Source organism: Sus scrofa, chromosome X, assembly GCF_054392235.1.
Source record: "Sus scrofa isolate SSC_HxYL_T2T_F1_AM1 chromosome X, Sscrofa_HxYL_maternal_Yorkshire_Landrace_v2.0, whole genome shotgun sequence".
Taxonomy (NCBI): Eukaryota; Metazoa; Chordata; class Mammalia; order Artiodactyla; family Suidae; genus Sus; species Sus scrofa.
In genome coordinates this window covers 48,844,623-48,860,590 of record NC_139401.1, presented here as the reverse complement: position 1 = coordinate 48,860,590, position 15,968 = coordinate 48,844,623, and positions in this window count along the sequence as shown.

Genomic DNA, 15,968 nt, shown 5'->3' with positions numbered 1-15,968 from the left:
GATTGCTCAGTACAAATAAAACTCTGAGAGATCTCCCTGGTTAAGAGTGGTTAGGGCTTTACATTCTTGGCATACCCAGCAAAACCACAGAGGAACACTCAGAGCCCATAGTGGACTTCCTCTCCCAACACTGTGTTGTTGAAAAGGTCAACATTTGGAGAATAAGCTCACTGCATGGAGAAAACTAACATTGCATTGCTGCCTTAGACCATATAAGATCATTCCCATCAGGCTACAGACATGCTGTAATGTTTTCCTTCACTTTCTCCTGCAGCTACTGTCCCACCCAATCACCCTATTTTTCTTTTTCATTATACCTGGTTTACAGTGTTCTGTCAATTTTCAACCGCATAGCATCTTGACCTGGTTACGCATATATGTAGAGATTCATCAGAAGTGATTAGACAGAGTTCCCAGTGCTATACAGCAGGATCTCATTGCTAATCCATTCCAAAGGCAACAGTCTGCATCTATTAACCCCAAGCACCCCATTCATCCCACTCCCTCTTCCTCCCTTTTGGCAACCCCAAGTCTATTCTCCAAGTCCATGAGTTTCTTTCCTGTGGAAAGGTTCATTTGTGTCTTATATTAGATTCCAGATATAAGTGACATCATATGGTATTTGCCTTTGTCTTTCTGACTTACTTCACTCAATGTGAGAGTCGCTAGTTCTATCCATGTTGCTGCAAATGACACTCTTTTGTTCTTTTTAATGGCTGAGTAGTATTCCATTGTGTATATATACCTCATCTTCCTATTCCAACTATCTGTCCATGGACATTTGGGTTGTTTCCATGTCTTGGCTATTGTGAATAGTGCTGCAATGAACAAGCAGGTACATGTGTCTCTTTCAAGGAAAGTTTTTCCGGATATAGGCCCAAGAGTGGGATTTCTGGGTCATATGGTAGTTCTATGTATAGTTTTCTAAGATATATCCATACTGTTCTCCATGGTGGTTGTACCAACTTACATTCCCACCACCAGTGCAGGAGGGTTCCCTTTTCTACACATCCACTCCAGGATCTGTTATTTGTGGACTTACTAATGATGGCCATTCTGACTGGTGTGGGGTGGTATCTCATGGTAGTTTTGATTTGCATTTCCCTAATAATCAGGGATGTTGAGCATTTTTTCATGTGCTTGTTGGCCATCTGATATCTTCCTTGGAGAAATGTCTCTTCAGGACTTTTGCCCATTTTTCCATTGGGTTGTTGGCTTTTTTGCTGTTGAGTTGTATAAGTTGCTTGTGTACTTTAGAGAATAAGCCCTTGTCAGTTGCATCGTTTGAAACTATTTTCTCCCATTCTGGAAGTTTTCTTTTTGTTTTGTTTTCTTTTTGGTTTCCTTTGCTGTGCAAAAGCTTGTCAGTTTGATGAGGTCCCATTGGTTTATTTTTGCTTTTATTTCTGTTGCTTTGGGAGACCGACCTGAGAAAACATTTGTAAGGTTGATGTCAGACAATGTTTTGCCTATGTTCTCTTCCAGGAGTTTGATGGTGTCTTGTCTTACATTCAAGTTTTTCAGTCATTTTGAGTTTATTTTTGTGCATGGTGTGAGGATGTGTTCTAGTTTCACCGATTTGCATGTAGTATTCCAGGTTTCCCAGCAACACTTGCTGAAAAGACTATCTTTTTCCCATTTTATGTTCTTGCCTCCTTTGTCGAAGATTTATTGACCATAGGTGTCTGGGTTTATTTCTGGGTTCTCTCTTCTGTTCCATTGGTCTATATGTCTGCTTTGGTACAAGTACCACACTGTCTTGATGACTGTGGCTTTGTAGTATTGCCTGAAGTTTGGGAGAGTTATGCCTCCTGCTTGGTTTTTGTTCCTCAGAATTGCTTTGGCAATCCTGGGTCTTTTGAGGTTCCATAGAAATTTCTGGATTGTTTGTTCTAGTTCTGTGAAAAATGTCATGTATAATTTGATAGGCATTGCATTGAATCTGTAGATTGCTTTTTGTAGTATGGCTGTTTTTACAATATTAATTTTTCTGGCCCATGAGCATGACATAGCTTTCCATTTCTTTGTATCATCTTTGATTTCCTTGATTAATGTTTTATAGTTCTCAGCAATAAGTTTTTCACCTCTTTGGTCAGGTTTTTTCCAGGGTATTTGATTTTTGGGGGTGCAATTTTAAAAGGTATTGTGTTTTTGTATTCCTTTTCTAATATTTCATTGTTAGTATACAGACATGTGACTGATTTCTGGATGTTAATCTTATATCCTACTTTGCTGAATTTGTTGATCAGTTCAAGTAGTTTTTGAGTTGAGTCCTTAGGGTTTTCTATACATATAGTATCATGTCATCTGCATATAGTGATAGTTTTTATTCTCTTCCTATTTGGATGCCTTTTATTTCTTTGGTTTGTCTGATATGCTGTGGTTAGGACTTCCAAGACTATGTTGAATAGCAGTGGTGAGAGTGGGCATCCTTGTCTTGTTCCAGATTTTAGTGGGAAGGCTTTCAGCTTTTCTCCATTATTATATTGGCTGTGGGTTTGTCATAAATGGCTTAGATTATGTTAAGCTATGTTCCCTCTATACTTACTTTGATGAGAGTTTTTATCATGAATGCATGTTGGACTTTGTCGAATGCTTTTTCTGCATCTACTGAGATGAAAAAGTGGTTTTTGACTTTTTTTTGTTAATGTGGTGTATGATGTTGATTGATTTGCATATGTTGAACCATCCTTGGGTAGCTGGGATGAATCCAACCTGGTTGTGGTATATGATCTTTTTAATATGATGTTGGATTCAGTTGGCTAAAATTATGTTGAGAATTTTTGCATCTATATTCATCAAAGATATTGGCCGATAGTTTTCTTTTTTGGTGGTGTCTTTGTCTGGTTTTGGGATTGGGGTGATGGTGGCATCATAGAATATATTTGGGAGTGTTCCTTCTTCTTCAACCTTTTGAAAAAGTTTAAGGAGGATGGATGATCACCCTATTAATGGGGTGAGGGAATATCACACCCAAAGTACTTCGGTGAAAGAGTATGTACAGAGACAGTGGCTCTGTTTACTTCCTTTCTTTCTTCCCTCCCTCCCTTCCTTCCTTCCTTTCCTTGGATGGCACATATAATGGCTTGATGTGGGATCTCACTTCTCAGACCAGGAACTGAACTCAGGCTGCAGCAGTGAAAGCACTGAGTCCTAACCACCAGGCCACCAGGGAACTCCCCGAGACAGTGGCAATTTGATGAGAGAAGAGATGAGGGAGCCAATCCCATGAAGAAGGAAGGACAGGTGTAGGCAAGTAGGATGGTGTTCTGGGCTGGGGACATGCAGGATGCCTGAATCCATGGGCCCTGGTGCTCCATGGAAGCATGAAAATGGCACCAAAGAGGTAGTTTTGTTTGGAGATAGGATGTGAACCTGGCGCAAAATTCACAGTCAGAGTTCCCGTTGTGGTGCAGCAGAAACGAATCTGACTAGGAACCATGAGGTTGTGGGTTCAATCCCTGGCCTTGCTCGGTGGGTTAAGGATCTGGCATTGCTGTGAGCTGTGGTGTAGTTTGCAGGCGTGTCTCGTTTCTGGTGTTGCTGTGACTCTGGTAAACGCTGGCAGCTGTAGCTCTGATTAGACCTCTAGCTTGGGAACCTCCATAGGCTGGAGGTATGGCCCTGAAAAGACAAAAAAAAAAAAAAAAAAATAGTGCGCAGTACCCAGACGAGAGGCACCAACCCTTCCCACCAACTTCCAGGTCTACCTCTTAGAGAAAGCCTCACCCTGCATTTTCTATGGGAGATGGAGCACCTTGATATCATTCATTATCATGGGAACTCAGGTACTTGACCCAGCTTCTGTGAACTCCATGTGTCTCATCAGGGCCAATTTTCCCGAAATGGATTAATAATGATCAGATGCTTCGTTCTATACTTGCTGATATTACCCACAAATGGGTAAATAGCTGACAGCTGATGGGATGGTTGACAGCCTTAGGAATGGACAGGGACCCATTACTCCATCCAAAACTGTAGGAGGAACACTCCAGTTTAATCTGTAGTGGTTGATGGTTCTATCTGTTCTGATGTTTGTATGGGTTCATTATATCACCTTACACTATTTTCATAAAGCATTTGATAATTAAAATACTGAACCAATATCTACAAAATCATAGTCTCATTAATAATTATATCCTCATAATTAACTTATAACAATAATTTTATTCAACGTGTGATAATGTGTGGCCTCCTATCAGGTAATATGCTAAGCACCTACACAAAACAATCTCATCGAAGCTTCACAAAAACAGTAGGAGGTTTTCCGGGGTTTTTTTAAAGCTTCATTTTGTTGATGAAGAGATTGAAGCCCCAGAAAATAACATAAACTAATTGCACACCTAGTGGAGGCATGGGTGTGGGTACAGAAGGGCCAGGGTGGAGAGTTCCAGGTTCCAGGGCTGGGGCCCCTAGACACCTGTGAGGACCTTCATGGCATTAAACAGCAAATACAGGACGCAATGCCAGGTCAAAAGAGAGGCTATGTAATCGAACTCATACCACAGCAGTAACCAGAGCAACAGAGTAGCAATGCCAGATCCTTATCCCACCAACCCACAGGAGAATTCCCTCACTGCTTTTTGAAAGAGAAACCCCATACTTTCATTTTGCATTAGGCACCTCCTTATATAGTTGGACCTGAGGACTGGAGAAGGTCACAAACACAGACTGCAGAGCTCCAAAGCTCATGTTATTGCTTTTTCTTTTCTTCTTAAGAAGAAAATATTGAATAGGTGATACACACAGGCATGGTAGAAAATTCAAAAGCTTTAAAACATGCAGCCAAAGGTATGCCTCTCACCCCAGTTGTGGAGTTATCTGGTCTCTTCCCCAAAGTCAAGCACGTTTTTTCCACCAGGTTCTTCCTTTCAGAAGTACGTTATACATATACGACCATGTACATATACTTGAACCCCTCCTCCTTACACACAAAGGGTTAAATGCCAAACAGCATTCTGGGCCTGCATTTTTCCTTTTCTAATGTATTTTGGAGGACTTTCTGTGTGATCATAATAAGGGCGAAAGTTAGAGTGCTTGTCATGCCTTTGTTTTAAGCACTTTCAACCTGTTAGTTGAACCCTGATCATACCCAATGAAGTAAATATTATCTTTGTTTACTGAGGAGGATACTTAAGCATATAGAATGTGAAACTTGTCAAAGACATGGAAACAACCCAAATTTCCATAGACAGATGATTGGATTAGGAAGATGTGGTGTATATACACAATGGAATACCACTCAGCCATAAAAAAGAATGACATAATACCATTTGCAGCAACATGGATAGAACTAGAGACTCTCATACTGAGTGAAGTAAGTCAGAAAGAGAAAAACAAATAGCATGTGATATCACTTATATCTGGAATCTAATATAAGGCACAAAAGAATCTTTCCATAGAAAAGAAAATCACAGACTTGCAGAATAGATTTGTGGTTGCCAATGGGGAGGGGGAGGGAGGGGGGTGGTTGGGGAGCTTGGAGTTAATAGATACAAACTATTTCCTTTGGAATGGATTAGCAATGAGATCCTGCTGTGTAGCACTGGGAATTATGTCCAGTCACTTATGATGGAGCATGATAATGTGCAAAAATAGAATGTGTACATGTATGTGTAACAGGGTCACCATGCTGTACAGTAGAAAAAATTGTATTGGGGAAATAACTATTAAAAAATATTAATAATTTTCAGAGAAAAGAGAACAAAATAGTAATATGGCTGAAGGTGGGGAGACCCAGGACTGGATCCATGCAGTATTGCTCTGGAATATACACTTAACCACTAAGCTAAATAACATTCTTCTTTTTTAGCTGCATGGTATCCTTTTATATAGGTGTATTCACTTTTATTTATTTACTAGTATGCTACTGATGGACACTTATGCTTTTTCCACTCTTATGTTATCGCTGCAAATCTGCATTGAAGAAGCTTACATGTGACATCATGCCACACATGCGCAAGTATATCCAATGGATACATTCATAGCAGTAAGATTTTTGGATCCAAGGGTAAATGCACACATGATTTTGACAGGCATTCCTACATCACTCTCTCCAAGTGTTGTATCAATTCACACCTGCACCAACAAGACAGGAGGTTTTCTTTCCCCACCTCCTCACCAGAACAGTGTGCTTCAAACATTTGTATATCGGGCAACATGATAAATAATGAGTGATATCTAATTGTACTTAAAATATTTATTTGTCTTCTTATGAACAAGGCTGGGGATTTTTAAACCGCTTTTAGAGGTATTTTGTATTAACCTATTTGTCATACCTGTAGCAGAGACAGACTAGCTCTTCTCCAAACATATTTCCTTTCCCTGCTGGAGTTTCCCAGGCCTCCAGCACTTAACTGTGGCCTGTAGACTGAGTCCTGGCCAAGAGAAAGCGAGCCTAAGTGATGTACAACATTGACCAGCATGACTCCTGAAAGCCTCCTGTGAGATCCTTCTATTCTCTTTCTTGCCCCATCTGCTGGCAAAATGTTTGCACCAGACTGATCAAGGCAGCCAAAAGCTGAAGGTGGCAGACCTTCTGTCCGTCTGTTCCCTGAATTATTCAGAAAGCAGAGCCAAGCCTCCAAGTCTGCTTCCATTTGGATTTTACACGGGCAAGAAACATTTCTATAGTGCAAGGCCACTAGGATTTGGGAGTTCCCCTGTTAACTGCAGCTGGTGTTTCACAAACAATTGGGAAAGCTTTGTTCTTTTGTCAAAAATGGTTCGGTTAAAAGACTATTTTTCTTATTAGGGAAATTAGCCCTTTGTGATATGAATAGTAAATATTTATTAAACTTGGCCTTTTGAGTTTTAACTTTCCTTTAGATAGATTTAGCTTGCCTAATCTCTTTTCAGTGTTGTACTAAAACTTATCACTTTTTTCTTGTATGAATTTGCTTTTCCGATATACTTAATGTTCCGTGAGGAAAAACACAGTCTAAAAGTTGTGTTATATTTTATTGGAGGATCTTACTAAGGACTTACACCCAGGAGACAGCCTCTCGAATAGCTCTGAGAGGTAAGGGAGGTAAACTCCCAGGATATATAGGAGTTTTTGCTAAAAAAAAAAATGTAGTTGAGCATCAAAATATTACTGCTGGGAGTTCCCAGCAGGTTACCAATCCGACTAATATCCATGAGGATGTAGGTTCAATCCCTGGCTTTGCTCAGTGGGTTAAGGATCCAGTATTGCCATGAGCTCTGGTGTAGGTTGCAGATGAGGCTCAGATTCTGCATTGCTGTGGCTGTGGCAAAGGCCAGCAGCCGCAGCTCCTGTTTGACCCCTAGCCTGGGAACTTCCATACTCTGCGGGCGTGGCCCTAAAAAGGAAAAAAAAAAAGATTACTGCTAATTACAAAAACCAATCACCTCAAGTTAATGATATATTTAGACTATGACAATGATATATTTAGACTATGACAATTATCTTATGTCAGGTTATATATATGAGCAATTGCCTCAAGATGTTTAGCCATCATTCATTTTGTCAGAGGCCTGGTTACACATTGAATAATTCAAGAGACAACAATCTTATAAAATAGATGGGATACAAGTAATATAGTTAGTAACATTAATAAGGTAATAGAACAGCAGAGAGTGACACAAAATAATTTGAAAACAACAAAGAGAGCACAAACTAAAACAATATTTAATATAACTAGTTGCAATCTGGTCACAATAAGTCATGAAGTCCAGAGGGAGCCTGCTGGAGAAGCTAAATTCTAGAGGGATCCAGTAGAGAGAAAAAGACAAATGTTACATTAAAAGGAGTTCACAGTGGGTTAAAAATCAGAACTGCAGTGGCTCGGGTTGCTGCAGAGGTGCTGGTTCAGTCCCTGGCCAGTGCAGTGTGTTAAAGGAACCAGCATTGCCGCAGCTGCAGCATAGGTTGCAGCTGTGGCTAGGATTCAGTCCCTGGCCCAGGAACTTCCATGTGCCATGGGTGTGGTCATAAAAGAAAAAGATAAATGTTTCATCCTTATTTACAAAGGTATGCTTTATCAACTTGTTGTAGGTTATAGCTTGCATAAGAGGAAAAGTTTTGTGGAAAACAAAGATTAATAGCCAATAACATTTCAGAAAAATATCATAATTTTCTTTCCTCAATGTGGTACAAGATTGTATCTGATAAACCTTTAGTTTCCTTCTCATAAAACACTGAACCCTGTGGCCCAGTGGATGAAGAACAAAACCTAGTGTCTATGAGGATGAGGGTGGTTTGATCCCTGGCCTTGCTCAGTGGGTTAAGGATCTGGCATTGCCACAAGCTGTGGTGTAGGTCACAGATGTGGCTCCAATGTAGCATTGCTGTGGCTGTGGCACAGGCTGGCAGCTGCAGCTCAGATTCTACCCCTAGCTCTGGAACTTCCATATGGCACACATACAGCCTTTACAAAAAAAAAAAAAAAAAAGACAAAAGAACAAAAGTAGCCTATTCAGCAGTTATTGTTCCAGTATTTTATCTTACTTAAAATGATCTGAATGAATGATTAAAATGATACTCAATGAGTTCCCATCATTTAACTTAATTTAGCAGAATTCTAAACTTTCAAGTTACCAAAAAGTTCTGGAGAAACTATTTTAGATAGATATACCCCAAACATAATTATTACTAAAGAATTCATCTGAAAGCTCTTATCTCATTTACCTCTATTTTATAACATAAAAATATCATCATCCCATGTTAATATTTTATTGCTGACAAAGTTTGCAACAGAAGTAACATAAACTTTAGTAAACTTAGGTACAATAAAAATAAGACATGTCTGTATTATTTAAACAAACAAACTTAAACTAAATTTAATACCAGATATTAATTTAATATTGAATATTTCCCAGATCACTTGAACCTAAAATTCATTCTGGTCAGTTTCCTCTACATTTAGAAATATTTAATTTGTAAGTGCTTACATTTCAGTCAATTAGATAGTGCTCTTTTATAAATTTAATTTTGATAATACAATCCGGAGGTAAAGACATATCACATGTATGTACACACAGATATTTAAAAAACAAGACATAATTAGAGATCTCATAGCTTCATTTCAAAATTTAGTCATGAATCAGGTATTGCAATGTAAACTTTCTAGTTTACAAATAGCAGTTGGAATAAGTTAATTTTTCTTTTGCTCAGATGACTAAGGCTTTACTATTTGTGGAAAAGACTTTCAAGATTTATATTCATCCTTGATAAATCCTTAGGAGGGCTATGAATTAGATTTGGGGTGAGGGAGTCTTTCCAGTGGTTAGAGTTTTAAAAGGCCTCTTTTTCCCTTTTTTTTCCTGCCACTGGTTTCTGGTTCTGCCAGATTGAGCTAATTAGGCTCAGTCTCAGGTTGTTGTGAGCTGTATTTACATTTCTGATTTGTAGAGATTTGCAAGCTAAAGACAGTTGCTTTTAACTTCCCAGAGAACTTGTCTGCTGTCTAAATGATCCTAAAAGATTGATTTGCCCAAATGTATTTTTTAATTGCCTTGTCAGACTTTCAACAAAACTGAAAATCAAGAATTCTCTGCTTTAGAACTTTAGGGTTCAATTTATCATGTCTTCAAAAGTTTGCACAAGGCATTCAACAAAAGCCCTCTGAGTGCACAAACCCAAAGCAAGCAAGCAGACAAACAAACAAAACCCCTCTATTATTATTTTTATTAGCCCCTGAATATTAGCTCCTAGTTTTTGCTTTATATTGTATGGTCTCAGGTAATCCTGAGGGGCAGATTTTAAGTCCTATCTTACACTTACTAGGCAGGGGAACCATTTCCCAGTAAGACATAATATATCCCACAATATAATTAGGCAAAAAAGATGTAATAGGTTATATAAAGCTCATTTAAATGTACCAAGTTTTATAAATATTCATGTCAATTCTATCCACTTTTATACCTTTAACTTTAGCTTCCATTTGGACCCTATCAACAAATCTTGGTCTTCTAAGGAGTCAGAAACGTTCCTTTTTATTCCCCAGCCATTTTATCTCTTTTTGTATAAAAGGCTCTGGGGTCTCCAGTGAGAAGCTGAGCCAAGGAACCCAGTCCCTTTTGTCAATCTTTTAACCTGATTGATTGGCCTCTTACAGCAAGCAATTGTTGGTCAGGTATCTCAATGTAATTTTCTTACAATCTTTCAAATATGTGTACATATATTTCAAAATGGGGTAAATAGGGCAGACTTGTTTGGGGACCTTTCAAGTTGGGGACCAATAGTGGGTCACTCTTGCCCATCCAACTTTAAGTAGTGTTGTTTTAATCCATCAATGCTCGTTTTTTTTTTTTTTATGCATCCCATTGTTTAGTAACCATCTAAAGAGTTTTATCCTTTTGGAATAAGTCTCTTTAAAATTTCCACCTTGTTTAGAAAAACTCTGTAGACTTTCCCTCAGCTTCTTCTTATTAACACTTAATCTAACACTTGTATTAGCATCTGTAAGACCCATTGAGGGGAAGCCTAGATCACAAGTCTTCTCAAACCAGTTTCTTTGTTTTAAACTAAGAGCAGTTTTAGGTTGGCTGTCATATATATGTATATATATATATATTTTTTTATATACACCTTCTAATTTGTTTTTACCCACAGTTACAAATAAAACAGCTGTTTATAATAAGAGCCCTCTGAAAATTTACCAATTAAGAAGTTTTCCCAATTTAAAGGATCCATTGTCTGGTCATTAATGAGTAGCATCTTAATAGCTACTCAAACCAATAAGACACACGATGCATCTTTTGCACTTTCCACAAGGGAGTGCAAAAGATGTAGCCTTCACAAGATTTAGAAAGTTTCTCCCAAATACAGTCTAAGAAAGTAAGCCCTTCTATATATAAGATGACAAAGCTCCCTTATGGACTGGCACACCTTACGACAAAGCTTCCTTAGACTGGTACCCTTTATGACAAATTTCCCTGAGGGTTGGCACAAGACAAAAAGAGGGCTTGGAATCTCAGTCTATTCCACTGGCTGCCAACTGTACACTATGTATATGTGTACCTTCTGGATGGCAGAGACCAGGCTCTCAGAACGTAGAAAAGAAAAAGTCTGAGATCAGGTACAACATTTACATCTCAAAAGACACAGGGAGAGAAATCCAAGTTCCTCCTAGGAGGGCTTTTGTTCCTTTAAGGTCGGAATTCTGAAAAGATGTTTTATTAAGCTGGATTTTTTTAGCTGTGCCTGAAGAAAAAATTGGAAGGTGAAAAGAATCCCAGTTCGGCCATCTTTAGGGTGAGATTTCCTTAAATCCCCAATTAAGCAAGTACTTGTAAGTATAAATTCTATCTGTACATAATAAAATTTTCCCAGTGTCTCTCAACTGAGGATGACCCACTCTGTCTCAACCAAGCAAAATCATCCCAGTGCCTTCCAGTTGAGGAAAACCCAGGTACCTCTTCTTGAAACTAAGTTTCACGGAAAACTTACTCCTCCAGCGAGGAGCTTAACAGCATTGAATAGAACTTAGGATCAGCAGCCAGCAATAGGAGATCCAAGACCCAGGAAAAATACAACTAAATTCATTTGGACTCTCCAACGAGGCAGGAAGGCACAAGAGGGCCTCTGCTGGTACCAAGGCTCTGGATCCAGGCAGAGTTCAGGTGAAGGAGAGACAGAGACGTCTGCTCTGGGTCCTTTCATTGATCGCCAAAACTCTTGACCTAAGAAAAACTCACTACCTAAAAGTTGTGAGTAATGTTTTATTCAGGGACCTTACTAAGGACTATAATCCAAGAGGCAGTCGCTCAGATAGCTCTGAGGAACTGTTCCCATGAGGTGAGGAGCCAGAATATATAGGAGTTTTCGCTGAAAACAAATGGACAAACAGAAACCCCAAAACAAATATCTCAAGTTAATGATTTTGGTGCTTTTCTATGTATGGGAAGATGCAAGAGTCTGGGCTTGTTGAAATTATCCCTTAGATATGCATCTTAACTATCTAGGGCCAGTGTCCCATTTTTCTTTATCCTGAGGACCCCTCAGGGTGCACTGTCAGGGGGCAGCTGCAGTGGCTGATGGCAGCCAACACTATGTTTATTGGAATGGCAGGCAGCATCCTTTTTTACTAAAATTAGAGATGGCATTCCTGTTCACTCCAAAATGACATATAAAAATCTTTGGAGGAGTTCCCTGGTGGCTCAGCAGGTTAAGTTCTGGCATTGTTACTGCCATGTCTCAGGTCACTGCTGTGGCGAGAGTTTGATCCCTGACCCAGGAACTTTTTCATGCCACAGGTGATACAAAAAAAAAAAAAAAAAAAAACACCCTTGGAGAGTCTCTTCTATACTTCTCTTTCTAACAGTTGTTTCATCATGAATGAATGATGAGTTTTAACAAGATACGTTTCTGCATCTACTGAGGAGATCATTTTACTTTTCTTTATCCTTCATCTGTTAAGGTGGTAAATAACATTGACTTATTTTCTGATGTTCAACCAATCTTGCTTTCCTGGGAAAAACATAATGTGGTTGTGATATGGTATCACTTTTATATATTGCTAGGTTTTTTCTTTTTCATTTGCAAGTACATTGCTTAGAATATATTCATCTGTGTTTGTGACACAAGGTATTTTGTAATTTAACCTTCTCAAAGTTTCCTGTCCAGTTTTGGTACCAATGTTATGCTGCATAAAACATGTAAATGTAGGAACATGTATCTATCTTCTATGAAAATTTTGTGTAATATTAGAATTATCTCATTTAAATATTGATAGAACTCATTTATGAAGCTGTCTGGGCTTAGAGATTCCTTTTTAGAAATTATTGATTCCATTTATTTCAATTTTTTAGTTCAAATCATGTTTTTTAAAAATGTTGTCTTCTTTGACTTTCATTAAGTTGTATTTCACTGTGTTCATTTCTCTTAATTTTCAAATATATTGGCCTAAGGGTCTCCAGTGATGTCAATTTATTTGACTCTTGGTATTAACAATTTGTGCTCTTACTCATTTTTCTTTATAAACTCACCAGAAGTTTATTCATTTTACTGATGATTCAAAGGACATGTGACATAATGTGTTCATATGCTCTATGGTATATTTTTTTTTGCTTTCATTATTTTGGTTTTTTAAGTTTAATGATTCTTCGTTCTTTGAATTTGTTGTGTTTATCAGGTTATTTTTTAAACTTCTGAAGATGGATGCTTAGCCCATTTTCTGCCATTCTTCTTTTCTCTTTTTTTATTGAAGTATAGTTGATATACAATATTATATAAGTTACAAGTGTACAATATATTGATTCACAATTTTAAGGTTATATTCCATTTATAGCTATTGTAAAATATTTGCCATATTCTCCATTTTGTACAATATATCCTTGTAGCTTATTTTATTTATTCTATTCTTTTTTCTTTAAAAAATTTACTATTTTTTATTGAGAAATAATTGCTATACAACACTATATTACCTTCAGGTGTGCAAAATAATGATTTGTTATTCCTATAAATTGTAAAATGATCACCACAATAAGTCAAATTAACATCTGTTACCATTCATAGTTACAACATTTGTTATTTTATGATGAGAAGTTTTAAGTTTTATTCTCTCAGAAAATTTTAAGTACAGACCCTGGTGAATGCCTGAAACTGGAAATAGTACTGAACACTGTGTATAATATGTTTTTTCCTATAATACCTATGATAAAGTTTAATTTATAAACTAGGCACAGGAAGAGAATATCCAAATTGCCAGCATCACTACTCTTGTACTTTGGGCCTATTATGAAAATAAAATAATGGTTACTTTGAACACAGATACTGGAATACTGTCACAGATGATCTGATAACTCAGTTAGCTAAGAAGTGATTAATGGGAGGGATACCCTGGACAAAGGAATGATTCATATTCCGGATGGGACAGAGTGGGACAGCAGAAGATTCCATCACAGAGTGGTGCAGAAGTTAAAATTTACAAATTGTTTATTTCTGAAATTTTCCATTTAAAAATTTTAGACTGAGGTTGATAGGAAGTAACTTAAACTGCAGAGAAAACTGAGGATGCGGGGGACTATAGTATGTAAAACAGTATTATTAACTACAGCCACATACTGCACATGACATCTTTGCCACATTTATTTTATAATTGGAAGTTTGTACCTTTGGACCTCCCTGGCAGCCACCTGGCAACCACTCTCTGTATTGATCAGTTTGGAGGGTTTTTTTGGTTTGTTTGTTTTTTGTCTTTTTGACTTTTTTTTATATAATGATTTTAATTTTTTTCCCTTTATACCTGGTTTACAGTGTTCGGTCGATTTTTTACTATACAGCATGGTGACCCAGTTACACATACATATATACATTCTTTTTTCTCACATTATTATGCTCCATCATAAGTGACTAGACAGAGTTCCCAGTGCTATACAGCAGGATCTCATTGCTAATCCATTCCAAAGGCAACAGTCTGCATCTATTAACCCCAAGCACCCCATTCATCCCACTCCCTCTTCCTCCTTTTTGGCAACCCCAAGTCTATTCTCCAAGTCCATGAGTTTCTTTCCTGTGGAAAGGTTCATTTGTGTCTTATATTAGATTCCAGATATAAGTGACATCATATGGTATTTGCCTTTGTCTTTCTGACTTACTTCACTCAATATGAGAGTCGCTAGTTCTATCCATGTTGCTGCAAATGACACTCTTTTGTTCTTTTTAATGGCTGAGTAGTATTCCATTGTGTATATATACCTCATCTTCCTATTCCAACTATCTGTCCATGGACATTTGGGTTGTTTCCATGTCTTGGCTATTGTGAATAGTGCTGCAATGAACAAGCAGGTACATGTGTCTCTTTCAAGGAAAGTTTTTCTGGATATAGGCCCAAGAGTGGGATTTCTGGGTCATATGGTAGTTCTATGTATAGTTTTCTAAGATATATCCATACTGTTCTCCATGGTGGTTGTACCAACTTACATTCCCACCACCAGTGCAGGAGGGTTCCCTTTTCTACACATCCACTCCAGGATCTGTTATTTGTGGACTTACTAATGATGGCCATTCTGACTGGTGTGGGGTGGTATCTCATGGTAGTTTTGATTTGCATTTCCCTAATAATCAGGGATGTTGAGCATTTTTTCATGTGCTTGTTGGCCATCTGATATCTTCCTTGGAGAAATGTCTCTTCAGGACTTTTGCCCATTTTTCCATTGGGTTGTTGGCTTTTTTGCTGTTGAGTTGTATAAGTTGCTTGTGTACTTTAGAGAATAAGCCCTTGTCAGTTGCATCGTTTGAAACTATTTTCTCCCATTCTGGAAGTTTTCTTTTTGTTTTGTTTTCTTTTTGGTTTCCTTTGCTGTGCAAAAGCTTGTCAGTTTGATGAGGTCCCATTGGTTTATTTTTGCTTTTATTTCTGTTGCTTTGGGAGACCGACCTGAGAAAACATTTGTAAGGTTGATGTCAGACAATGTTTTGCCTATGTTCTCTTCCAGGAGTTTGATGGTGTCTTGTCTTACATTCAAGTTTTTCAGTCATTTTGAGTTTATTTTTGTGCATGGTGTGAGAGTGTGTTGTCTTTTTGTCTTTTTATGGCTGCACCCATGGCATATGGAGGTTCCCAGGCCAGGGGTTGAATCGGATCTGTAGCTACTGGCGTACACCATAGCCACAGCCCCGCAAGATCTGAGCCGCATCTGCAACCTACACCACAGCTCATGGCAACGGCGGATCCTTAATCCACTGAGCAAGGCCAGGGATGGAACCTGTGTCCTCATGGATGCCAGTTGTGTTCGTTAACCACTGAGCCACGACGGGAATATCCAGCTTGGGTTTTTTGTTTGTTTTGTTTTCAGATCCACATATAAGTGAGAAGATATGGTATTTGTCTTTCTGTTTGACTTATTTCACTAGGTAATGCCCTCAAGGCCCATCCATGTTGTCACAGATAGCAGATTTCCTTTTCCTCACCCTCTTTATCCATTTGTCACTCTATGGACACTCAGGCTGCTTGCATATCTTGGCTATTGTAAATAATGCTCAAATAAACATGGAGGTGCAG